The sequence below is a fragment of the Haemaphysalis longicornis genome, unplaced genomic scaffold (assembly GCF_048455015.1).
Source record: "Haemaphysalis longicornis isolate Haplotype H1 unplaced genomic scaffold, Haemaphysalis longicornis Haplotype H1 scaffold_6, whole genome shotgun sequence".
In the NCBI taxonomy this organism is placed as follows: Eukaryota; Metazoa; Arthropoda; class Arachnida; order Ixodida; family Ixodidae; genus Haemaphysalis; species Haemaphysalis longicornis.
In genome coordinates this window covers 26,683,022-26,710,522 of record NW_027526407.1, presented here as the reverse complement: position 1 = coordinate 26,710,522, position 27,501 = coordinate 26,683,022, and positions in this window count along the sequence as shown.

Below are 27,501 nucleotides of genomic sequence, written 5' to 3'. Positions count from 1 at the left end.
TTTTGAACGCGTGAGAGCCGCTGCTGCCACTGCTGTTATCGATCGCGCAAGTGGAACGATTTGACGGTTTGTGTGAACGCCGATAGAAAAGCTTAGGCGCCTATGCTTCCTGCGTCCGAAAAATCGTTGCTAAAAGCTTTGGCGCCATCTAGAGATGGCGATGGCGATGGGCGGGACGAAATTTCCGTTGTTTTGGCAGTTTCGGTTTCGTATTTGATTCTAACGCGCATGCGATTTTTCGACCTGTTCTTCCGGAAAAAAAGTGCGCGTTAGAATCAGGTAATTACGGTAACCTGTGTGCCGCTTTCCGGCGGCCTTTCGGTCGACGGTTGCTCTCCGCTTGCGCTTGAACCCCACTCAGCGTCGCATCACACCAGGGTTCCCGCGAGGGGAGGTGGGCGTAATTTTTTGTTGTTATTTCGTGCAGCAGGTATGAGTCTAGGTTTGGGCCCCAAGTCGAGGACGGTTTGCGACTTCATTGGACGTTTCCTCCGGTGACTCTCCTCGATCCATCCAATGTCATCACGACGCACTTGCTCACAAAGAAGGCAAGCTCAACTGTACGCGTTTCTTGCCTTTCACGGCGTACCTACTACCACAGCGATTGGTGGCGTGGAGGTGCTGCGCCCTAAGCATTTTTTGCTCCGCCGTCTTGCTCCAAAACGTATATTTGCGGCGAAATTACTGCCAAGCGTTGCTTCAGTGCTCCGAAAAATCTGACTTAACACCCCGGTGTTCAATGCAAGTCGATTTTCACATGAAGCAGTGGAAGGCCAAACGAAATACATGCGTTGTCTGCAGCCGCCATTACAAGCGTTTCGCTCAAGAAAAAATAAAAACAAGTAGCATTGCCGGCTTTGCTCTTCAATCTAAACTGCGCGTCCGCGCCTTGTCGTCTTATCGCGAGTGGGTTTGTTGTTCCACAGTTCTGAAGTTAGAACGGTCATGCCGTATCGAACAGGATGAGGTAACAGGCTAGCCAGACACGAGCTAGAGGGTAGCTTGTAACAACCTGGCCGATATCTGGGTGTCTTCTCCTCCCCCTTCCCGCCTTCCCTCCCACCCCCGGTAAGCAGACTGTTTATTCCCCCGCCATTAAAAGAAAAGACGGGTGCGTTCGATTTGTGTTCTGTGTTGTACAACGTGCACATGGTTGCGTATTGTTTTTGTACGTAGATATAATCCAGCAAGGAATGTCTATAATGTGGTCATTGTGTTGCAACCGTTTTTTATGGCTGCATTTTGTTGGTGTGAACATGATTTCTCGGAAGTGCATGCAGGTTAATGGGCGGGTCAATGCTTTCTTTCAGAGTTTGCGTTAACTCGCCCGAAAGGCAGGGCTTGAAGCATACGTGTGCGTGCTTTCTTTTAACATATAGATTCCCAATTATTGTGTCTCTGAACTGAAACATTTTTTTTAAATATCTAAGGAACATTCCTGTCTCGGGGTGAGCCAAAGAAATAAGTATACATTGAGTGGAACTTTCAAGTTCTTTTCTTCTCCCGCCGAGGTGTGCGCGAAAAAAAATATGTGTAGGGACTAGAACTTTCGAAGTTCATATTTCGTAATGAAGTATTGTGTACCTAAATGTGTATTCATGGCTGTAGCTTTTGCGCAACTTTAGACGGAGACAGATACAAAAAGGGACACGAAGACCTGTATTTGTCTCCGTCTAAAGTTGCGCAAAATTTACAGCCATGAATTCAGAATACCACTAGCCCGCCTAACCGTGGTATTGTAAATGTGTATGTAGCACGTTTTTTTCCTATTGTACAATATTGTATGCCTAAATTTGCATATGTCATATTTTTAGATTCGACGCATCTCTTGCTCTGGGGTATGTCCCTCCTGCGTCGTCGGCGTCCGCACACCACCTGCGCATGTGCAACTCTCCCCCGTTGTTTTCTCCGACAGCTGGCGCAACACTCTCACTCCGTCTCATTACCATAAACAACAACAGCTGCGCTCCCGCGCGCTTCGCTCCGCTCGCGTCTGCTCCGGCGCGCAAGTGCGCGCATGCGCGACTCTCCTCCGCTGTCTTCTCTTCTTCAGGCGCTGTGAATATAAAGCGGGTAGCGCGCTGCGGCGGTTCAGTCAGCGCTCGGTCTCGTTCGACTCCGCGTGACTTTGCTTGACGACTCCGTGCTTGACATGATTCTTCCGATGAAGACGTGATGGAAGCGACGGTCCCTTCAGCGAATGCATGCTACGCGTTCACAACACTTTTCACGCGATTTAGAGAATCAACCCAATAGAAACACCAAATGAACCCCCCCCCCCGATGCGTCGCATCACATCTGGGTTCCCCTCGCGGGAAGATGGGCGTAATTTTTTTGCTTAGTCCAATACTGTGCACATAAAATGTATGTGCAATATGTGAGTGTAGTACATGTGTTTTCATGACTTCGAATCAAAGACGTCCTCATATGAATTTTGAATAAATGCAAAGCAAAAAGAATGTTTGTGTAACACTCCAATTAATATCGCCACAAAGACAACAATTCGACACCAGAAAACATACTGTTACCTACATGTTTTCTTCGTTCAATTATTAAGCACGTTACTGCACACATAACAAACGACGGGCGGCGGCCATTTGGAGTCATCGCCGCCGCTCGTCCAACTTTCGCGCCTGGTGCCATTGCCGACCGGCCCATGAGGCAGCGACCGGTGGCAGGCGCGAAAGTTGGGCGAGCGTCGGTTTCAGGGGCCGGAGCACGGCGGCCCGGCCTGCATGCCACAGGAAAAATGACGTCAGGAGCGTCCGCGACGTCACCAACCTCCTTTCTCTCCTCGCCACTCGTTGCCATGACGATAAGTGCAACGTTTTTCAGACGCCACGTACCACTAGGGGAGGATTTGGCGCTGTTGCGAATTACGCGGGACCACGGTGGATGCTACAGAGGCCGCCCCGTGATAGGCCGCTCTGTTTAGTCAAGGGCCTTGGAAGCGCCGGCCCGCAACGGTTGCAGTTGGAAATCACCCGTGCGCACATGTTTCACTAGTTATCATTGCTGCGATGACCAAACAGGGTGCATTTTGCTGCGGTCCGTCCGGCAACCGACGCCGCGCCGAGCCGAAGCAGCCCCACACAGAGAAGCCCCACTCAGGGTTAGCATGTTGCTGTCAGGAATCAAGAGGACGTTCCCACTAGTGAAGTGTAAAGGTGGCGGTATCCATTGAATTGCCCTAGGAACGATGACTGCCACAGATTTAGAAGTACGCTCACATGCGCATGTTTGTTAGTTATTGCTGCTGTTGTGACTGAATGCGGTAAATGTTACTGTGGACTTGCTTTGGATATCGCACCGAGCAGTAGGAGATGTACCAGAAACAGAAACGAAATTTAGTGTTTTGCTTACAGGAAGCCAGACAGCCAGGATAAACATGCTACATTTTCACAGACTAACAGTTTACTATGCCAGGAACTTTTAAACGGAGAGTGAAGGAGTGAAAACTCTAGGAATCACAGAAACGCGAGGCAAGTATATAAGCCACCTTCGCATGGATAACTATTACACGAGCTCGCGATTACGAATCAGGGGACCTTTTCGAGTTCAAGGAGTCTCATGGGAAATTGTAGCCAATTTACACGTCGCTAAAAAGCGAACGGCAAAGGTAACAAACAAACTTTCATTCAAAACAGTAACAAAATTACTTAAATATTAGAAGTTATTTAAAAGAGACAAATCAGTTAGAAAGAAGCCCCAAAAGTTACAAATTCAGGAAAACATCGTGATCTATTTTCTCTGTAGGCCCTTACCCAACCCACCTGCTGTGATGGGGCCTGAATGTCTGCTGGCCAGTTATTATCTTCATCGTGCTGCAAGTAGAGGGCGTTCGGCCTGGTCTCAGTCGTTGCCTTTTTGGTGAGCAGCACGTCGGGCGTCTCACCGGGTACCTCGGGAACAGCTGCAAATAAAGGAGTTTTCGGGCCATTGTATATTAAGTTATGAGCCCTGCGATTCCACGGCCATGCGCCCGTGTGCCAGTTCCTCTTTTTACGCGAATGAAAGCTTCAGTACTTCAGAGACAAGCGTTCAGAGACAAAGCTTCAGAGACAAGAAAATGGAAACGGTGCGACAAAGCCCCTGAACACGTCAATTTAATGCGCTTTCACGGTCCGTTTCTTCCAATAGTTACTCTTTCAATTGTCACGGTCAAACTATTGGCCGCGCATCTGCTCACTTCGTTGCAAATGTCGATTAAGATGATAGTCCGTCTGCCGCCCCTGCCACGCCAATCCATTCAGTTTTACCGCGTTCCACTCCTTCCCGCAAAGGCCTTTCTCAACGCGCGCTGCACGTGCCACCAGCGCACAATGTATGCAGTATTGCGCAACTGAGTACGACTTGAGTACAACACGAACTGCGAAACACACAGGTGAAGACTGGCAACTCTGCTGTCACCACCTGGCACTTGCCGTGGGAAACACATGACCTTGTGTACACAAGGCCACTGCCAGTTGGAGCCACCAGTACCACAGGGGTGCATTGAGCATTCACTATTAGATGCAAAGCATCTCTTTCTCTCGCCCCCATCTTCCGTCGTCCATCCATCCGCCGGCCAAGGAAGACACCGGCAACACTGCCGCTCCAGGAGCCCTTTAAGAGGAAGCGTGCTCGTCTCGTGCCGGCCCAGGAAGACACCGACAACACTGTCGCTCCAGAATCTCATGGTCGGGGCTATGTCCCTCCCTTGTTGTGGCGCCTTGCACACCACCAGTGCGTGTGCTCGGCTCATCTCGGGCCGGCCCAGGAAGACACCGGTTACACTGTCACTCCAGGAGCCATTAGAGGGTAGGACACCACCGGGCGTTCAGCAAGCCGAGCATGCGCAGTGGGGGTGTGGACGGCGCAACAATGACAAGGGGGGGACATAGCCCGGTCGCATCTAATGAAATTACACCATCTTCCCGTAGAGGAACCCTGAGTAGTTTGCGAAGCAGCTACAGGCTCCACACAATTTCTCATTTCGTAGTTCCGGTAAGTGAAAAGTGTGGTAGTTACCATGGAAACCAAACTAAATATAACGGTAGCTACGTACCTCAACCTAACGGAAACGACGAACTGAAAACTAATGGGCACTTGAATCGGCCCCATGGCTGCTTTGCATACTACTCAGGGCTCCCCTACGGGAAGATGGTGTAATTTTTTTTCGTGCAGGAAATTCCATGGACGATTTTTTAAAGAACAACTGTAGAGTTTCATTTGCTATCGCAAAATCAAACATCCATGTAATTTCCCATAAAGGAATACTGCAAACGTCACTTATGTATTGATGCTTTGCCTTAGTGGCAATGGGTTGTTTTTTCTTTATAATTTTGACAATTCTGACAAGTATGAACGCTGCCACCAGATTTTGAACTTTAGAAATGGCGTTGCGTAATAAACGTCTGGTTCAGCATTTGCGTGAACTTTTCCCGGCGGCTGAACTGAGGGACTGACAGACAGACCGAAACCACATTTCAGCGTCAAAGTAGCCCGAGAAAGACTATCGCCGAGAAAAAAATTTGCCGCGTACCTCACTGCCGCGGCACGTACTTATTTCCTGTGTATGCAAATAGAAATTTTGACCTGCTGCACTTTACGCATTTTCACACTCGCTAGAACGTTACAAGCCGAGCCAAACACGAAGAAAAGCGGAAAACGTTCCCCTTCCCATAACACCGTAACACGGATGGCCCCCAGCAATTTGCATTGACGCTGCATACATATACACGTGTGACCCATCAGTGAGTGCAATAATATCCACGGGGCGCATTTTCCTTCCCATTTCCTTCTGCATCAATAAACAACAAACTGACGCTGGCACAAGTTTTCCCTCAGGTATATGTGGGGAACTGTGCTGTCTATTTCCTGCGTATGCGAAGGAGAACCAGGGATTTATCCAGAATTTCGATTTTGGGGGGTGTTACCAAAACGCGGAGGGGTGTGGACTGCGTACGTGATTACGATCTCTCTCTCTCTATATATATATATATATATATATATATATATCTATATATATATATTGTAACGAGGGTAATGACCAAATGCAATAGACGCAACATGCCATCCAGACATCGGGGTATGTGCCCCACCAGCATAACCCATATCAGATTATGCCAAATCCCCACACGGGGATATGCTCCAAAGAGGTGTCAGGGAAGACGATGAACCCCAGGACGTGCATGCGCCAGAAACGCGCTTGGTGATCGCAACGCTCAGACCTGGGTTATCCATCGGCTTCTCTTCTGCAATTAAACAACCTCAACCGGCTACCGGCGTCTCGGCTGTCTTCTTGACAAGTGGTGGAGGTCAGGAGTTTCGATCCCGCCCTGGAGCTTCGTTTTCGGACGCTACCACCCCCAATGTCCAGAGCAACCAGTCAGCCTGTGATCTCCCGCGGCTCCATGCGCGAGCGGGACCCGGCCAAGTTCAGCGGTACAGACGACAGCGACGCGGAGGACTGGCTTGCTTCCTTCGAACGCGTGAGTGCGTATAATAAGTGGGACGACAATGCCAAGCTTAGTAACGTCGCCTTCTCTCTAACGAAAGTCGCGGAAACATGGTACAACAATAATGAATCCGATCTCCGGCCGTGGTCTCATTTCTGTAGTGAATTTATTAGAATTTTCGGCCGCCATGCTGTACGAAAACTTCGGGCCGAACAGTGCTTACGTACACGCGGACAGAAGGCTGGCGAGACGTTCACCAGCTATATCGAAGACGTCATTGACCTATGCAAACGTGTCGACCCCTCCATGACGGAAGCTGACAAGGTCTGGAACATCTTAAAAGGCATTGACGACGACGCTTTCCAGATGCTCTTGGCTAGAGACCCCGAAACTGTTGCGGATGTCGTCCGCTTGTGTAAGAGTTTTGACGACCTACGCAAGCAGCGAGCTCCGACTCGACAAGCCTGTGCTCGGGGGGAGTCCGTGGCGAGCGTGGCGGCTACGTATGAAGAGGATTCCGCTCTGTTTTCCCGCATCAAAGATTTTATCCGAGAAGAGGTGGCCCGCCACGTTTCCCTGCTCCCCTGCACCGCAGAGCCGCCTTCTCCACTGGCGCCTACACTCCGGAATATGATACGGGACCAGGTAGCTAACGCATTGCCACCAGCCGAACACACCGCACCAGTAGCTGCCCCTACGCCCCTCTCCCCTCTCACCTACGCCCCTCTCACCTACGCTGGAGCGACAGCCAGGCCGCCACGACTGCCTGCTCCATTCTTCCAGTCCCCAGCGCCGCAACCAGCCGTGTCGTTCCAGCCGGCGGTGCGCATTGCGCCGACTCACGTACCATCACGACCACTTCCAAGCCCTATCACCATCCTTACGATGCCAATGCGTGGCGCACACCGGACAATCGACCCATCTGTTTCGCGTGTCGGACACCCGGACATGTCGCCCGCTACTGTCGTCGTCGTGTGGTGCCGGCCGCCAACATTTTTCAAGCACCTTATTACGCTAGCCCCCACATCCCATCTTATGTTCCGCCGCAAACTCCACAGAATTTGCCCACCGAGTCTTCTGAACAGCCGCCGTTCACCAGCCGCCGATCATCCTCCCCACGTCGCCGCTCAGTTTCTCCCATGCGTCGCCGCCCGACCAGTCACGGGGAGGAAAGCTAACAGCCGCAGTTCCTGAGGCAAGAGCTGCGTCACCGTCGAACTGTACAAGCCCTCAATTTCCACCAAAAAATGTTATTGACGTAATTGTAGAAGGTGCCCCTACCGTCGCGCTAATCGATACAGGAGCCGCTGTTTCTGTTATCCATGCCCGTCTCTGCCGCTCTCTACGAAAAGTGATGACGCCCCTTTCTGGACTTTCATTACGAGCCGCCAATTCGCAACCCATTAAGCCGCTTGCTGCCTGCACTGCCCGGGTCGGCATCAAGAACATCTCGTACATCATTGAGTTCATCGTCCTGCCATCCTGCTCCCATGACGTCATCCTGGGTTGGGATTTTCTTTCCCGCCACGACGCTATTATTGACTGTGCTCGGGCTGAAGTTGAATTTTCCACTGATGTCTTAGAGGATTCCGATGATGCCCCTACTACCAAGCTACTAATTGCTGAAGACACTGACGTTCCGCCAGGCTCCTCTGTCGTCGTTTCATTGTGTTGAACCACTGTCCCGGACGCAACTGTTCTCTTTACGCCCTCAGCCATTTTCCTACGTCGGAAATGTATTCCTTTGCCGTGTGCCATTTTAACAACTCGTGATAGCGCAAGCACTATGTTAGTCACGAATCCGTCGGCGACTCCATGTTCCCTTATTAGCGGAGAAACACTTGGGTTTATCGAGATTGTTGATGCCCGGCTAGTCGTCGACGTACCTGACCATTTGCACCATCTTCAGATTGACGGACTCAGCGTTAGTTCCGGCGTACCAGAGCAATTGCCATCTGCTGCTTTCGACCAGTGCGTGGAAGCAGACCTGGACGCAACCCAACGAGCACGACTTGCTGCATTGCTTCGGAAGTTCTGTTCGTCGTTTGATCACGCGCAAAGCTCGCTGGGTCGCATGTCCGTTGTCAGGCACTCCATTGATACTGGTTCGCATGCCCCGCTTCGACAGCGCCCATATCGTGTGTCACCGACTGAGCGCCAAACCATTGAAGACAACGTGACGGATAAGCTTAAGCGAGGTGTCGTTCGCCCTTCCAAGAGTCCATGGGCTTCGCCTGTGGTACTTGTTCGGAAGAAAGACGCCTCCATTAGGTTCTGCGTAGATTATCGACGCTTGAACACCATTACACGTAAAGACGTCTACCCACTCCCTCGCATCGATGATGCGCTTGATTGTTTGCAGGGAGCCGAATTTTTCTCATCCCTCGACTTACGATCCGGGTACTGGCAGGTCCCAATGGCGGAGGCTGATCGCGCAAAGACGGCATTCGTCTCCCCTGATGGCCTCTACGAATTTAACGTTATGCCATTCGGGCTATGCAATGCCCCAGCCACGTTCGAAAGAATGATGGACAGTCTTTTGCGCGGCCTCAAATGGAAGACGTGCCTTTGTTACTTGGACGATGTAGTCGTTTTCACTCCAGATTTTGAGACGCACCTGGTTCGCCTAGAGCAAGTTTTGACGTGCATCGCCGCGGCTGGCCTGCAGCTCAATCTGAAGAAGTGTCACTTTGCCGCGCGCAAACTGACCATCCTGGGTCATGTTGTTTGCAAGGAGGGCGTTCGTCCAGACGAAGCCAAGCTTCGTGCCGTCGCGGAGTTTCCGAAACCGACATTCTAAAGGCACTTAGGAGCTTTATCGGGCTGTGTTCGTATTTTCGGCGGTTAAATTCGCAACTTTGCGTCCATCATTTCACCACTAACAAAGCTTCTCAGCAGCGACAACGGAATTTCGGCTTGGTCAGCGTCCTGTGACGAGGCGTTTGCGACACTCCGCCGTCTGCTCACATCGCCGCCTATACTTCGACATTTTGACCCGTCTGCTCCAACAGAAGTCCACACAGATGCTAGTGGTATTGGCCTTGGTGCCGTGCTCGCGCAGCGAAAATCTGGCTTTGCGGAGCACGTTGTTGCATACGCGAGCCGGACGCTGACAAAGGCTGAGTCCAACTACTCAGTCACTGAAAAAGAGTGTTTGGCCATATTATGGGCATTGGGAAAGTTTCGTCCATACTTGTACGGCCGCCGATTTGATGTCGTCACCGACCACCACGCACTGTGCTGGCGGGCCTCCGTCAGAGATCCTTGTGGTCGCCTTGGTCGGTGGGCTCTTCGGCTCCAAGAGTACGATATCAACATCGCCTACCGTTCAGGCCGGAAGCACTCAGACGCGGATGCCCTCTCGCGCTCTCCGCTGCCGGCTGACGTGTCTCACCTAGCCACTACCGACTGCAGCTTGTCGTCTCTTAGTGCTACTGACCTCCAGAATACCGGTCTGGTGCGATACCAGACCGCACCAGACCGGTATTCTGGAGGTCGTGGGTTCGGATCCCACCTGGCGGGCATTTTTTCTTCACTTTCTTTCTTTCTTTCCAAATTCTTAATCTGTTTCAATGATCTACCACATCCTCCCCTTTGCTTTCCGAGGTTTTCTCGACTGCCAACCCTTATTTCTGTGTTATTTTCAACGAGCCCCTCATTTCCTATTCTGATTCGCTATATATATATATATATATATATATATATATATATATATATATATATATATATATATATATATATATATATATATTTATATATACCAGTGCAGGGCTTGGCAGCTGAATAGTATATTAAATTAGAGTCACCACAAAAAACATAAGAATATTTAATACGTCGTTTCGGCTGTGAACCAGCCTTTTTCAAGTGAAGTACAAAGGTCGAATACAGGGTATATGTAAGCTCGCAGGTAGCGCTGTGAGCACGTGGACACATTCTTTCAAAAGTGTACAAGAAGGAAGTACAGCAAGAAACAAGTGGAAAGAAACGTATTGCACGACTGGGCGCGCAGGTACATACAACGTGGCGAAAAGCAAAAGCGAGGCACTTAGGAAGCGTGTTTCCTTCAGCCACCGCCCACCCACGCACAGCAATATTAAGAAAAGTAAACAAATAAGGAAGGGGTACTGGCCATCTCACTCCAAAGGAGCGGAAACAACCTGCCGCATAAGGCGGAACCGTAGAATCGACAATTAGTCATCCAGACACTGGGGAACGCAAAATGGCAGAAGGCGACGTTGAAGTTCAAGAATGCAGGCGGGAGGATTAGCGAGGGGGCCGCGTCCTCAAAGGAAAATGCCGCCGCCTCCCGAGGAGACCAGATAATAGCCACAAATGGCTTATCCGCGGCCCGCGTCCTGGGCACAAGGCGGACAATGACGACCCCTCGAAGGGTGCCGACACCGACAGAGGTGTGTGTGAGCCACCCAAGAAGAGCGCAGGTTGTGCGAGGATTTTGAGAAATGACACACAAGGCAGGAAATAAACAAAGAAACAGCACACAGAAAAAAGCAGTTGAACGAGCCCCCGGCTCATGACATGAAATGGATAGATACAACAAATTGTTAGCTTACATTTGATATTTTTGCAAGTAACAAGGGTTTGCACATTATGAAAAAAGTAAAATAAAGATGTGACGCACGTACGACAACAAATCTCCAGTGATCTAGAAAAAAAAAGACACTTCGTAGCTAGTCAACAATGGCAGTATAAATTCGCACACAGCATTCTTTAAACAAACTGACAAACGAAAGAATACAGAGAATATACGTGTACAAATCGTAGAACATGGGGAACCATAGCAGTGAACAAAAATAGCTTACAAAGTGACATTTCGGGCAAAAGAGCAATGAAGCATACGGAGAAAATAAGTTATTCAGAACACTAGACGGAATAGTGCTTGGAAAGTGTAATGATGGGATACAGCAAGATTTCGTGCATTAGAAGCATTAAAGCATACGGAAAAGTAACCTGCTGACAACGATGAACCATCCAACGGTTGAGAAGTGGTAACGTGTGATACGTGCAGCTACAAGGTCTAGGTTTGAAGGCACGACAGCCTTCCCTGAGACTCATTGATACCTCTTGTGCGAGTGTTATATTTGTGGATCAGATAAGATTCGCAGGCTTCCCTGTCGAAATGGGTTTTAAATCCTGATTGGAGCACTGTGGCCTTAAATTGGTCGAACGGGTGTTTCAAAGAGTTGATATGTTTTGAAAGGGGGAGATAAGGTTTTGTTTTTGCATGGGATCTGTGATTATTGATGCGAGTTCTAAAAGAATTTTCAGTCTGTCCAATATATTGCACACCACAATCACCACATTCTAGGAGGTAAACTATACTTGCAGTGTCACAATTAAAGGTACCCCTGATCTGCATGGAAAAGTCAGATTCCCTGCTCTGAGCGCTTGTTGTTGGTGTCATTATTAGACACAATTTGCACCGGGGTTTTCCACATGGTGTGGAACCTGTGAAACTAGTTTCTCTTGATCGAGATGATGTTACAATGTCTCTTATGTTTCTTGCCCGGCGATTCACCCCGCGTGGTGGGTCTGGATCACTGGAGATTTGTTCTCGTACGTGCGTCACATCTTTATTTTACTTTTTTCATAATGTGCAAACCCTTGTCACTTGCAAAAATATCAAATGTAAGCTAACAATTTGTTGTATCTATCCATTTCATGTCATGGGCCGGGGGCTCGTTCAACTGCTTTTTTCTGTGTGCTGTGTCTTTGTTTATTTCCTGCCTTGTGTGTCATTTCTCAAAATCCTCGCACAACCTGCACTCTTCTTGGGTGGCTCAAGCACACCTCTGTCGGCATTGGCACGCTTCGAGGGGTCGTCATTGTCCGCCTTGTGCCCGGGACGCGGGCCGCGGATAAGCCATTTGTTGCTATTATCTGGTCTCATCGGGAGGCGGCGGCATTTTCCTTTGAGGACGCGGCCCCCTCGCTAATCCTCCCGCCGGCATTCTTGAACTTCAACGTCGCCTTCTGCCATTTTGCGTTCCCCAGTGTCTCGATGACTAATTGTCGATTCTACGCTTCCGCCTTATGCGGCAGGTTGTTTCCGCTCCTTTGGAGTGAGATGCCCAGTACCCCTTCCTTATTTGTTTACTTTTCTTAATATTGATGTGCGTGGGTGGGCGGTGGCTGAAGGAAACACGCTTCCTAAGTGCCTCGCTTTTGCTTTTCGCCGCGTTGTATGTACCTGCGCGCCCAGTCGTGCAGTACGTTTCTTCCCACTTGTTTCTTGCGGTACTTCCTTCTTGAACACTTTTGAAATAATGTGTCCACGTGCTCGCAGCGCTCCCTGCGAGCCTACATATACCCTGTATTCGATCTTTGTACTTCACTTGAAAAAGGCTGGTTTCCAGCCGAAACGTCGTATTAAATATTGTTATGTTTTTCGTGGTGACTCTAATTTAATATATATATATATATATTATAGTGGGGTTTATTGGCAGGAAGGCAAAGCAAGGCCTGACTATCGCGGAGTCCAAACGCGTCCAAGCGAGCTCTCGGGTCGGGGTACCAGTCTCGCGCACAGCGCTCTCGATGGGGCTGTCTAGCCCAGATTCAAGCACATACCCACTTGTGGTGGATTGTCCAATATCCAAGTACATACATCGTCTGACGCGAGACGTGCACGGCACACACCCATTTAAGGAAGTGGCCATGATATCTTCATTACAATGACCCCCCGGCAAAGAGAGGAGCCATCCTGGCGATTCAAGGGGATGCGACTACGAGGGGGTCATAGTAGGGCTTCATACGCTGGACGTGCACTGTTTCGCGCCCTCGGCGACGAAGATCGGTCGTGGCAGCGATCGGCTCAACTACGTAATTGACGGGGGACGTTTTCTCAAGAACCCTGTAGGGTCCATGGTAGTTAGCTTGGAGTTTCCGCGAACGACTGGGCGTCTTGGACGGTATTCACAGCCACACGAGAGATCCGGTGGCATAGGTAGGCGAGGTGGCTGAAGCGTCATGACGAGATTTTTGGCGCCCTTGATCCGCAGCGGTAAAGGATCGAGCGAGTTGACGGCACTCTTCGGCATGCTTAGCTATCTCGGAAATGGGCCTGCACTCGGAGGCGTCGGGTCGGTAGGGCAGTATGGTGTCTAGGGTGCCGGAAGGCTCACGCCCATAAAGTAGAAAGAAGGGCGAGAAGCCCGTCGTCGTCTGTGTCGCCGTATTATACGCATACGTGACAAATGGCAGAACTAAGTCCCAGTTTGAATGATCCGAAGAAACATACATTGAAAGCATGTCGCCAAGCGTGCGGTTAAATCTTTCAGTCAACCCATTGGTTTGCGGGTGATACGCTGTAGTTTTTCGGTGAACAACTTGGCATTGGGTCAGCAGGGCTTGTATTACGCCCGACAAAAAGACGCGTCCTCTGCCGCTCAAAAGCTCCCTGGGCGCACCGTGGCGTAAAACAAACCTCTGAAGGAGGAATTGTGACACGTCATGGGCTGTAACGGTGGGGAGTGCGGCTGTTTCCGCATACCTAGTCAGGTGATCCACTGCAACAATAATCGAACGGTTGCCTGTAGTTGTGGTGGGGAGGGGCCCGTAGATGTCGATTCCAACGCGATCGAAAGGGCGCGCGGGGCTTGGTAGTGGCTGCAGAGGTTCTGTAGGATGTTGCGGCGGAGACTTGCGGCGCTGGCATTCGGGACACGAGCGGATGTACTTCGTAACAAACGTGTACATCCCGCGCCAATAGTAACGGATGCGCAGCCGCTGATATGTTTTTAGGACGCCAGCATGGGCGCATTGCGCATCAGCGTGGTAGGACGAACAGATGGCAGAACGCAAATGACGGGGAATAACTAGCAGCCATTCGCGGCCCTCGGCGATATAGTTGCGCCGATACAGGAGGTCGTCACGAACAACACAGTGTGAGGCCTGGCGACGCAGTGCACGGGACGCCGAAACGGTGGACGGACTCGACAGGTAGTGCAGTATGGACGTGACCCAGGGGTCTTTTCGCTGCTCTGCGGCCATGTCGTGTATGTCAAGTGACGCCAGGGCACAGTCCGTCGAGGAAATGCAGTCATTTTCCGACTCGACGGGACATCGAGAAAGGGCATCAGCGTCCGTGTGTCTGCGGCCGGACCGATACACAACGCGAATGACGTACTCTTGGATGCGAAGAGCCCAACGACCAAGTCTGCCGGACGGGTCTTTCAGTGACGAAAGCCAACACAGCGCGTGTGCATCATCATCATCATCATTATTTATTTCCTTAAAGACCCCACAAGGGGGTATTACATAAGGGGTGGATATACAGAGTATGAAAAAAACATTTGCCACATAAGGGGTTGGTATACAGGATATAACAAACTTTTGCTACACGAGGGGCGTATACAAGGTATAAAACATTGTTACATAGGGGTGGATATATACATTGCCATAAGGACTTACTGGCAGAGATGAGTCGTTACATTTTTAGTGAAAGTTAAAGGGCAGGTGATTGCGACGACGTGGTTTGGGAGGTCGTTCCAGTCCTTCACAGCACGCGGAAAGAAGGACGCGGAGAAGGTAGCAGTCCTAGTGCGGTAACGGGAAACTTGGAGGGGGTGGCTGGTACGGTGCGAAATGTACGTCGGGGGGATGACGTATGGAGGATGGTTGAGGGGCGAATGAAACAGCTTGTGAAACAGGGAAAGAGTGGCTATGCGGCGTCGAAGGGAAAGCGGTTGTAATCCAGATTGGGCTTTTAAGGATGAAACACTAATGTCATAAGAATATGACGAATGTATGAATCGGGCTGAGCGATTTTGAATTGATTCAAGGTTATTGATTAGGTAATTTTGTGGCGGACTCCATATAGCTGAGGCGTATTCCAGTTTCGGCCTGATGAGGGATGTGTATGCGAGCAGTTTTACGTGCTGAGGAGCGCAACGCAGATGACGTTTCACGAATCCCAATATTTTGTTTGTAGATGCGATAATGTTTGTGAGATGCGCATTCCAAGTTAGATCGGCGGACAGTGGCACCTAGATATTTGAAACTCTGTACTATTTCTAGAGGGGCGTTAGTGATTTGGTATGGGAATAGAAATGGGTTTTGGCTGCGAGTGAATGAGACAACCTTACACTTGCTGGGGTTAAGTTTGAGAAGCCAATTGTCACACCATTCTTGAATGTTGTTCAGATCATGTTGTAGGGTTGGTTGATCGGAAGCATTAGTTATCGTATGGTAAATCACGCAATCGTCGGCGAACATGCGCATTTTGCAAGACACAGTTAGGGGTAGGTCGTTTATGTAGATGAGAAATAGCAGGGGGCCAAGGACGCACCCTTGCGGTACTCCTGACGTTACTTCGAGAGGTTCAGAGGATTCACTATTTATATGCACGAATTGAGAACGATTAGCTAAAAAAGATTTAATCCATCTTAACACGTTAGGGTCGAGATTTAGCCCGGGTAACTTCTGTATTAGTTTGTTGTGTGGAACTGTATCAAATGCTTTTGCGTAGTCAAGGAAAATGGCGTCAGTCTGAAAGTTTGTGTCAAGATTTGTATGTATATCGTGAAGAAAGAGTGGTAATTGTGCTTCACAGGAAAAGCCTTTGCGGAAGCCATGCTGACAGGGGTGAAAGAAACTATTGGAATTGAGGAAGTTGATAACATGAGAATATATGACGTGTTCCATGATTTTGCATGGGATGCTTGTTAGTGAAATGGGACGATAATAGAGTGGGGAGTTACTGTCACCTGCTTTGTAGACTGGAACGACCTTACCAATTTTCCAGTCATCCGGAAGGTTGCCTGTGGTGAGCGACTGTGAGAATATGAGGTACAAGTATGGTACAATTGTGTTGGTGATGTTCTTTAAAAGTTTTGAATTAATTTCGTCAATGCCACATGACGAGGAAAGTTTAATGTTTTTTATTAGAGAAGAAATGCCGTCTGTGGAAAATGCTAGCGCAGGCATGCTGGAGGCTATCAGAATGGTTGTGGGAACGCAAGGCATACTACGATCTTTGGTGAACACCGACGAAAATGCAATGTTAAAAATATTAGCACACTCGGCATTTGTGGTAACTTCACCCGATTCGTTAGTGAGGGTGATAGTGCAGGATGGTTTTGGATTGACGATCTGCGGAAGTTTTTTTACGTTATCACTCAGCATTTTGGGTAGGTCTGTGTTAAAAAATGCGTGCTTGGCGTTGCGAATTGCTGTAAGATAGTCATTTTCGGCGGAGTAGTATTTATCCCATGCGCATGGCGTTCCTTTAGATTTTGCCTGGCGGAAAAGGCGTTTTTTGTTGTTGCTTAGTCGGTTTAACGTTTTAGTATACCAGGGCTTTTGCTGCGTGGCACGAAGTGTGGTCTTCGGAATAAACTTATTTTTTAGTTCACTAAGCTTTTGTTTAAAAACTACCCAATTTTCATTAACGGATCGGTTACGGAAGTTGGCTTCAAAATCTGGGAGGAAGCTACTGAGTTGGATATTAATTTCTTCATAGTTACCTTTATCATATAAACATATTGTTTTGTTTAGCATTTCGCGTCGTTCTGGGGAAAATAAGAAATCTGCATGAATAACTTTATGGTCGCTAATTTCTTCGAGATAGGTAATCGACGATAAGCTAGAAGGATGGGTGGTTAGAATGAGATCAAGGATGTTTGCGGAATTGGCGGCAACACGTGTTGGCTCTGATACAAGTTGTGATAAGTTTAAGTTGAAACAGGCACCTATAAATTCTCTCGAGTCTTTCTGGTTTCCTTGTGTGGTTGTTCCGGTTTTCCAGTTAATATTAGGAAGGTTAAAGTCGCCAAACAGCAAAATATGGGCATTCGGGTGGGCTGTGGTGAGCGCATTTAGCATGTCATTAAGTTTTTTTGCGAAGTCTGGATTTGCATTTGGTGGTCTGTAGCAGACACCAAGCAGTATCGTTTGGGGTGAAGCCCGGCAATGAAGCCATAGGATTTCTATGTCAGATGCTATGTTGATGGCGGAACATGATAATTCCGGGTCGACAGCGACGGCGATGGTCCGTGACAACGTTAAACGGGCGTCCATAAACGTAGGGGCGGAATTTGTGAATCGTCCAAATGATCGCCAAACATTCTTTTTTCGTCACTGAGTAATTTCTCTCCGCCTTTGTGAGAGTACGGCTGGCATAAGCAATTACGTACTCCTGGGCGCCTTCTCTGCGTTGTGCGAGCACAGCGCCGAGACCGACACCACTGGCATCAGTGTGTACCTCAGTTGGCAGGAGGGGGTCGAAATGTCGCAGTATTGGGGGCGATGTAAGCAAACGCCGTAAAGATACGAAAGCTTCTTCACAGGCAGGCGACCAGTCGACAGGTTCTTTACTGGATCCACTGAGGAGTTTCGTCAAAGGTTCGATGATGGTGGCAAAGTTCCGTACGAAACGCCGGAAATAGGAACATAATCCGACGAAACTTCGGAGGTCTTTAATCGTGGTTGGTTTCGGAAATTGGGCGACTGCGCGAAGCTTCTCCGAGTCGGGAAGGATGCCATCTTTTGATACGACATGACCCAAAATGGTCAGTTTGCGAGCAGCAAAGCGGCACTTTTTCAAGTTGAGCAGTTACCCAGCAGACGTGAGGCATGTCAAGACCTGTTCTAGGCGCTCCAGGTGAGTGGTGAAATTGGGCGAAAACACGACAATGTCGTCTAAGTAACAAAGGCATGTTTTCCACTTGAGGCCTCGTAGAACACCGTCCATCATTCTCTCAAATGTTGCGGGCGCGTTGCAAAGTCCGAAAGGCATGACGTTAAATTCGTAAAGTCCATCAGGTGTCACGAAGGCAGTTTTTGAGCGATCAGATTTGGCCATGGGGACTTGCCAGTAACCTGAGCGTAGATCGAGAGAAGAGAAAAATCCAGCGCCTGGCAAGAAATCAAGAGCGTCATCGATACGAGGTAGTGGGTAGACGTCTTTGCGGGTGATTTTGTTCAGACGCCTGTAATCGACGCAGAACCGGATGGACCCATCTTTCTTTGTGACAAGCACAACGGGCGAAGCCCAGGGGCTTGAAGAGGGTCTAATTACGTTGCGCGTGAGCATGTCAGCGACGTGTTCGTCAATCACGCGTCGTTCGGAAGGTGACACTCGATAAGGTCGCTGCCGCAGAGGGGCGTGCGATCCGGTATCTATTTCGTGGGCAACAGTCGACGTGCGGCCCAAGGCGGTCTGATGACTGTCGAAAGATTCACGGAAGCGATCGAGAACGGCAAGAAGTTGGTCGCGTTGTGCTGGGGTGAGATCTCCATCGATGGATCGTAGAAAAACATCGGGAGTTGGCTTGCTGGGATGAGGGCTCAGGACATTCACCGAAAACGCGGATGATTCCTCCGGGACGGCCATGACCAGAATGGGGTCGAGAGCTTCCACGTACCCGAGACATTCTCCACGATATAATGTTGAAGGGCAAGACGACGGCTTGCCGACAAGCATCACACTGGACCCACATTGGACGTCGAGGACAGCAGCGGGCAAAGGCAGGCATTTCCGAGACGAAAAGACACTCGATGGCGTGAAAACAACAGTTGAATCAGGCTTGACGTCACAAGAAACAGGCACAATCACGGAGGAATTGGGCGGAAGGGACGTGTCGTCCGTCACAATTAACCTGACGGACAGGTCATTCGATGGCGGTTCGCATGACGGAAATAGTTCGACCTGAGCACGAGCATAATCAATGATGGCGTGATGACGTGATAAGACGTCCCATCCGAGGATGATGTCGTGAGAACACGAGGGAAGGACAATGAACTCGATGATGTACGTGATGTTTTGGATAGTTACACGAGCGGTGCACATGGCCAATGGTTTCACCTCTTGCGCGCTTGCGGTTCGGAGAGTAAGGTCGGAGAGTGGCGTCGTCACTTTTCGCAATGAGCGGCAGAGGCGTTCACTTAAGACGGACACAGCGGCACCAGTATCGACAAGCGCTAATGCGGCTACACCTTCAACAGTCAGTTCATTAACATTGGCGGGTGAGGAACGAGGACTTCGGCATTTAGACGTCGTTGCAGTTCTTGCCTCGGGAACTGCAGCCGTCAGTTTCCCTCGGCGGGTGGATTCTGGCGAGGGCGCACAGGGGAAAGGGAACGGGTACGCGGGGACGAGGAGCGGCGGCGTGAAAAGGGCGGTTCGTCCGCAGGGTATGAACTCGGTGTCGCGCCCGTGTCAACTCGAGAGAAGTACTGCTGGGGTCCATAGTTCGGCGCTCGATGTGGGACGTCGTTAGAAAACGATGGCCGCCGGCGGCACAACCGGGCCACGTGTCCTGGAGTGCAACATGCGTAGCAAATGGGGCGGTTGTCGGGAGTGCGCCAGGGGTTCGGTGTTTGAGGTGGCAGTCGGTTATACGCCATTGTCCGCAGATCTGTCGTGCGGTAGTAAGGCTGGAAAACGCCTGGTTGCAGCTGTCGGACGATTGCAGCATTACGTAACGGTATCGTCTAAGGAGAGGCAAGAGGTGAGGCCACCGGTGGCGCAAGGGGCACTGCCACCTGGGGTTCGAGTGATGCCGCTACGGATGGCGCGAAGGACACCGTGGAAGGCGTAGCAAACGGGGCTGCTGCGGCGGAAGTCACAGGCGCGGGCACAGGCGTCGGTTGGCCGATTGAAGAGAGCGTCTCAGCAACCTGCTCTCGGACTAGGAGGCGCACATTCGCAGGCAAAGGACACGCAGGCTCAGAAGCACTGGGGAGCAGGGACAGCTGCCGCGTAACTTCTTCGCGTACGAACTGCTCAATGTGAGGCAAAAGGCACGAAAGGTCAGGAGGCCAGGTTAAAGACGATAGCGACCCTCCAGATAAGTCATCATTCGGCGACGGGCGCTGGCGTGTGAAAACGCGCTGTTTTCGCAGTTCGTCGTAGCTGAGGCACAAATTTGTAACCTCGCTCACAGTCTGCGGGTTCTTTCCCAGCAGCTTCTGGAAGGCATAGTCCTCAATGCCCTTTAAAATGTGCTTGATTTTATCGCATTCGGGCATCTCAGGATTAACTCGCCTGCACAGGTCCACGACGTCTTCTATATAGCTTGTGTATGTCTCGTTTTCTTGCTGGGCTCGCGTGCGTAGGCGTTGCTCAGCGTGAAGCTTGCGGACAGCGGGTCGAGCGAACGCCGCCAAGAATCGGGCCTTGAAATCCGACCAAGTTCGCGCATCGGTTGTATGGTTATGGAACCACATTCGGGCTAATTCGTCCAGATACAAGTCGACGTTGTTGAGCTTCATGGCGTCATCCCATTTATTATGAACGCTCACCCTTTCGTAGGAGGACAACCAGTCCTCTGCGTCGGTATCATCCTTGCCGCTGAAGTGGGGAGGTTCGCGTTGGGGCAGAACACCGGAGCACATGATGGGCGCGGGCTGCGGCGACGCCATTTCCTGGTCGATTCGTCCAGCTGCGGGTGTAAGCACTCGCTTGCTGCGTAATTCCAGGTTGGGGACCTTATAAGGTGTACGACCTCCACCAAAATATAGTGGGGTTTATTGGCAGGAAGGCAAAGCAAGGCCTGACTATCACGGAGTCCAAACGCGTCCAAGCGAGCTCTCGGGTCGGGGCACCAGTCTCGCGCACAGCGCTCTCGATGGGGCTGTCTGGCCCAGATTCAAGCACATACCCACTTGTGGTGGATTGTCCCATATCCAAGTACATACATCGTCTGACGCGAGACGTGCACGGCACACACCCATTTAAGGAAGTGGCCATGATATCTTCATTACAATATATATATATATATATATATATATAGAAAGATAAGTCGGCAGTCTACAACGCCAAAGGAGGCATAGGGGTGTGGTTAGGCTCTTTTTTTTAGTACGGTTAATGAAGTTCCTATTTTTTTTAAATATACGGAAGAAAGAAAGAAACACACGCGCCCAGAGTGGGACCCGAAGTGGTGGCAGGCGGCAACCCGACGGCGTTTTATAGAGTCTAGTGTATTGATTTGTCAAGTGCGCCTCATGCAGCTCCTTGAATGTGTTCACCCTTCCCAGGCCTAGAAGGCGCTGATTGGAGGTGTGGAGCAAAAGGTCGAGAGCGCGCTTGTAGATTTTACGGAGAATGACCTCGAGTACATTTTTGTCAAACCTGCGCAAGTGGAGGTATGGAGCCGAGTACAGGACTCGGCTGGTTACGAATGCATGCGCCAGCCGCAAGGCATCTTTGCATCGTAACACCGCGTGCTTATTGGAAACCCGGCTGATCATCCGGCCCACCTGGTCCCCCACTTTACGCAATTTGGCCAATGTTGTGTCTGCTCTGCGATGTTTGTGAATGAAGAGCCCCAGTACTCTGATCTCATCGCGTTCGGGTATGGGTCCGCTGTGAAGGGACAGGTTGATTTTGGTGGGGCACTTTGGTGAGGGGCGTATGTGCACGAATTCCGATTTGGACGGGGAGCACTGATGGCCACAGCGTCCGCCGCTGCCTGCAGGTTTGCCTCCATGTCTCCTGACGAACCGTGTGACGCCCAGATGGTGATGTCGTCGGCATACACCGCAGGCCGGATGCCTTCGACTTTCGCCAGCTGAGCAGAGAGCCTTATCATTGCCAGATTGAATAGGAGGGGCGAGGGGACCGCTCCCTGCGGGGTCCCTCGCGTGCCTAATTGGTAAGGGCCGGGATCCTCGGCAGGTCACCTCAGGTTTGTCTTCTCTGCTATGTGTGCGTATATTGAAAAATAATTGGCGATTGTAAATGAAACCGCAAATAAACTCATATTTACTGCAAAACAATCTGAAACAACTTCCCCAGAAAGTCCAATAAAACTTATTTTTCAACATCGCAACAAGCTTTGCTCGTGGCAGACCTAATTCGGTCTGCAAACAATGTGTTTCTGAAGTGCGAAAATCGCGATATTCGCAGCCCATGTAGACGACATTTCGAGGCGTTGCGAACTTCGCAAGTGGAAATGTTCGTTACACCGAATTCGCAGGCGAAAAACGTACCATGTAGAACGGGCTTAAGGCATTACGCTGCTCAGCACGAGGTCGCGGGTTCGATTCCTGACCGCAGCACCCGCTTTTCTGATGGAGGCGAAAAGCAAAAACGACCGTGGGCACGAGATTTAGGCTCACGTTAAAGATCCCCAGGTGGTCAAGACGATGATGATGATGATGGTTGGAGTTTTTTGGCGCAAGGCCAGCTGGGGCAAAGAGCGCCAAAGTATCTAGAAGAAAATAGTGGCTACAAAAGCCAGAATAACAATAAAATCAATTAACGGCAATGGTGATGGCTGGTGTATAGGGCCAGGTTTGATTACGTATGATAGGGAATGAGGTTTAAAAAGTTAACATCAGACAAATATTTAAAAACGCGTTGCACAGAGACCATGGCGTTGTCACCCAAAAACAAGGAAGGGTGCAGCAGAATGTGTTGTCTGTATAATTCCTTGAAGTGTCTGTGTCTTGTGTCGAGTGCCTTGCATGTGATTAAGATGTGGACTACGGATAGGCCCTCCCCACACCTGCTACACATGGGTCTTGGAGAGCCAGTGAGCAGGTGTGAGTGTGTTACATGTGTGTGGCCTATCCGCAACCTAGCTAAGGTAACTTCAATGTGTCTGTTGTGCGAGTCAGTTGTGTAACGTCCCAATTGTGGTTTTATTACGTGTAGTTTGTTGCCTGTCTGTTCGCTCCAGTCTGCTTGCCAAGTTTTACGGAGTTGCGGTCTTACATGTAGCTTAAGATCTGTGTAAGGTAGTATTGTTATGTTTACTGTGTTTCGGAGTCCAGCATTGGCGGCCATTTCATCCGCCAGTTTATTTCCGCCGATGCCAGAGTGGCCTGGCACCCAACACACAGTCACCTCAAGGTTTGAAGAATACGCCAGCAAAATTGATTTCAAGACAAGGTTAAGTACATGGTTCTTCGAGGACTTTCCGGATGACAATGTACTGACGACACGCAGCGAATCTGTATAAATGATAGATTTACGAATGTGGTGTTCAACTATGTGACTTACAACCAGAAAAATGCCATCTGCTTCTGCCGTAAAAATAGTTGTCTTTAGATTCATTGTTCTATATGCTTCAAAATTGAGACCATGCGCAGCACAAGACATTGCAGTGAACGTTTTAGATGCATCCCTGAAAAACTCTGCAGCCCTGTATTTATCCTGCACATACATGAAATGCTGCAAAATCCAACTTCTTGGTGTCCTGTTCTATTGTACTTTAAGAAAGACAAGTCACATGCAACAGGACGAAGATGCCATGGTGCTACAAGATCAGTGTGAGATGATTTGAATGTGTCTAAAAAGGAGACCTCATGAATAGTGACCTCGTCCCTCAGTCTCTGCGAGAAGCGAACAGGAAGGGATTGGTGATTTAAAAAGAGCTGTGATGTGGATGTATCATTAAAAACCGGTTTAAAAGGATGGTTGTCCCATGATAAAATTTTAGAGGCATATAACAAGTCAACATAGGTTCGCTGGTGTGATAAGCACCATTTGTCACACTCTGCGTAGAGACTGCAGAGGGCTCGTTCGGAATGCACCACAAGAGAGGTGAAGCCCCAAGTGAAGCACTGGGTCGAGCATTTTAAGTGCTGTTTTCGCGGCTAACCCATACCAGAGTCCTTCAATGCTTTACTGGTCAAGAAACTTCGGCTCTCGGTTCATATAGGGACTGCGCGCGCCGCTACAGGCGCCACCTCCGCACGAAGGTCATCCAGCCGCCGCGCGTGCGGCGTATTGGCCAACTCTTGGCGTGCAAACGCTCGCTGCTGTTGGTGTCTGCGCGCTGATTAACTGCGTTTTTTTTCGTAGTAGTTAGCGATGAATAGTCCGGTTATTGTATTAATCACGTTCCTTCAATGGGGGTTTTATTTTTCGAAGTAAGTTACCGTAAACTTCGGCCGCGAACGGCAACGGCTTCTGTGTGCTCTGGCACAAGCACTGCGCCGTCGTGTTTACGGATTTTAAATCTATATTGCTTCTTTTCTTAAAGCAAAGTTGTAAATACCACACATACGGTAGCTGTGTAGTCACGGGCTGCTGCGGGCCTATCGATAATACAATAAAAAAACTGAAAGAAACCAAGTACGCGTCGTTCAGACTACGCTTAATGTATCCGTTGATTGCTCTGGAATGCGCAGAACGCTAAAAGAGATAGCCCAATAGTATTGTCGTTTCGATGAGTGTGTACATACTTGAAAACATCTAAAAACGCTGCAGAAACGCGAATGATCAAAACACGAAGAGATACAAGGTGTTTCAGCGAACACTTTCAAAAATTCTTAAAAATGGGCTCTTCGAGAAAAAAAGAAACCCTCTTCAGAAGGAGATTGCTAGCTGCGGCGGGCGCCAGATAGTATCAAGGGTGTGCACATTAGTTAGGTGGGTAATTAAACTCTACTAATGAACTTCTTACTTAGTGGAGTTTGGTGGTTGTTGTCAATGGTGATTTTGTGGCCCCAGAGAAGGCGATTTCATATCAGTTTTTAAAACAACAAAAAAGTCGGTGTTTAAAGCCCTGTAGCGTGAGGAAACCTGCCGTTGTTTTCCGCTCAAAAACGAAACTCGGCGCTGAAGGAGCGCTAAAAGTCTTGAGCGAACGCAACGTCGGCTGGTGACGTGTTTCAATGAATGTGGCGGCCAATTCGAAATGTAAGTGCAATTTTCCCTAGCTAGGAAGCCTCAGCAAGCAGCCACAGCCGCGAAAGCCCTCCTCGCCCAGAAAACAAACCTTTCCTTTGTCTGATGCGCTTTCTAACACGCAGCGATTATAAACGAACAGCAAATAAACCTAACGAAAAAAAAAGGAACGGATGGTGACGTTTCACATCTTGCACGTCTGGTAGCCGCGTCAGATGTGGTTGAGACAATAAAAAAAGAAAAGCAAAACTGTCGCCAACGCCCACTAGGACTCCCGAAACGGGCGACCGTGTTGTGGGCAATGGCTAGCCTCTTTCTTGCGCCTACCAACGAAACAAAAGATAACGCTAGCCGTGGTATAAGGTGAGCGTTGATCATTGAAAAAATACAAGAGGCGATGGAGTTGATATCAGCTGATTCCCTAGCGTGGGGAATCACCAGAGCCTTTTTGAATTGGGCGACACAGTCACCGCAACACGTCATCGGCGGATGTTGCGTTTGCACTAGACTTCTGGCGCACCATGTGCGCTGCGTTTCGGTTTCATGGGGGAAAAAAACTTGATTTTTGCGGGCTGCAGGGCTCTACAGAGTGCATTTTTTTTGCTTTAAAAACTGGTCCGTTATCGTCGTCTCCGTGGCTACAAACTCGCCACTGGCAATAACCGCCAAACTCCGCAAATTAAAAAGCTCATTACAGAGTTTTAGTTAATTAACTATGTAATTCGAATGTTTCTCATAACTGCTGACGTCCGCCGAACCTGATAGCTTGTTCCTTAAGAGAATTCCTATTTTTCTTGAAAAGCCTACCTTCAGGAATTTTTTAAAGTGTTCACTGAAACACCCTGTATATGTTGCACCGTGTGTCCTTCCGCTTGCACGGTTTGCAATCCTTGCAAAAACAGAAAGCGAAAAAAGAACAATGAAAATGATTTTATCACACGCAAGAAAAAATTACAATGTTACGAAGGGAAACAAAAGAGCGTGGTCCAGCGTACAAAAATTTATTTTTTCGCGCTGCGATGTGCAGCACATGGAGGAAACAGAATATTGCCACGTAGCCAAGAACGACGCAAAGCTTTTCTGAACGCAGCGAACTAGCGATCTCCTGCACTACAAAAGACTAGAATGAAACACAAACGTCGAAGAAGCAGTCCGCAGTGTGACGTGAACAGATGAACGTCGATAAAGTGAGTTGCGTGGCGTTTGCTATGCATGCATTACTCTTGGAACGTTATTAATTTCAGATCCATGGAAATGGGATCGAGTACATTGTCGGAGAAACAAAAAATCAAGTTAGCGACAAGGTGGCACCCTTTCCATATCAAACAATATTGCCTGACGGGACGTACGACAAAAAGAGCAAACGGGCGCTCTGGTTGAAACTGCAGATAAGAAACCGGAATCGGCCACGCGCGGTTACAAAACAAACAAAACGAACCCTCGGGGATAATTCGCGGAAATATGAAAAGTAAAACCACAAGGACGTCCCAAAGCTTTTTTACACGCGAGCCTGGGCGCAATGTAATACAAGTTTGCAAACAGGCAATGAAGCACCGCTACAACCTGACTGATATGACACAACTCCGGCTTTAAGTTAGCCTTGTACAATTCTAGGTCCACGATGCTCTCGAAAGGGTACATTCTTTTTTCATTCTCACACACAGTGCATTTCCAGACACTGTCGCACACTTATAATCGAATCTGAAATCTCCGGTTGCTTGCCTTGGAATGGCGCCCCTCCATTTGCCACACAGCTGCCCGTCGCTCGGTCAAAAGAACAAGGAAACATTTTCTGTGGTATCGTTGTACAAGGAACGACACCCCGGGACGCAACTCATGTTCGACATCGTCGTTGCACTACTTAAGTCACATCACAAGAGCGCGATATGCACGTTACATTTTTTCCCGCACTCGTCGCGGCTCCGCCGTACGAGCCAGCGCAACGCCGCCCGAGGAGTGACCTCAGTGAGAGGGTGGCGCCACCGCGCGGCGGCCAAACGCAGCATATGAAGCTCTCCCATTGAGTTACGGAGCAGTTTCGTGACCAGTAAAGCATTGAAGGACTCTGCCCATACACAACACTTCCATAGTCCAATCTAGACCCCACTAAGCTTGTGAAAATACGTAACAGGAGTTGATTGTCCGTTCCATAGGACTGGTGGGACAAGATTTTAGGAATGTTGAGAGTGTTTACACATTTATGTTTCAATTGTTTAATGTGAGGGATGAACGTAAGGTTTTCATCCAACACCACACCTAAAAACCTGTGTTCCTTCCTCACAGGGATCGATACGCCATTAAGGGTAATGTCTAGGTCCGGATGGATCCCACGCTTCCTGGAGAAGGCAACACAGGTGCTTTTTTCTGGGTTAAGTTTAAAACTGTTCTTGTCTGCCAGGCTGGCAACTTTTTTGACAGCGAGCTGGATTTGACGCTCACAGATGGACATATTACATGATTTAA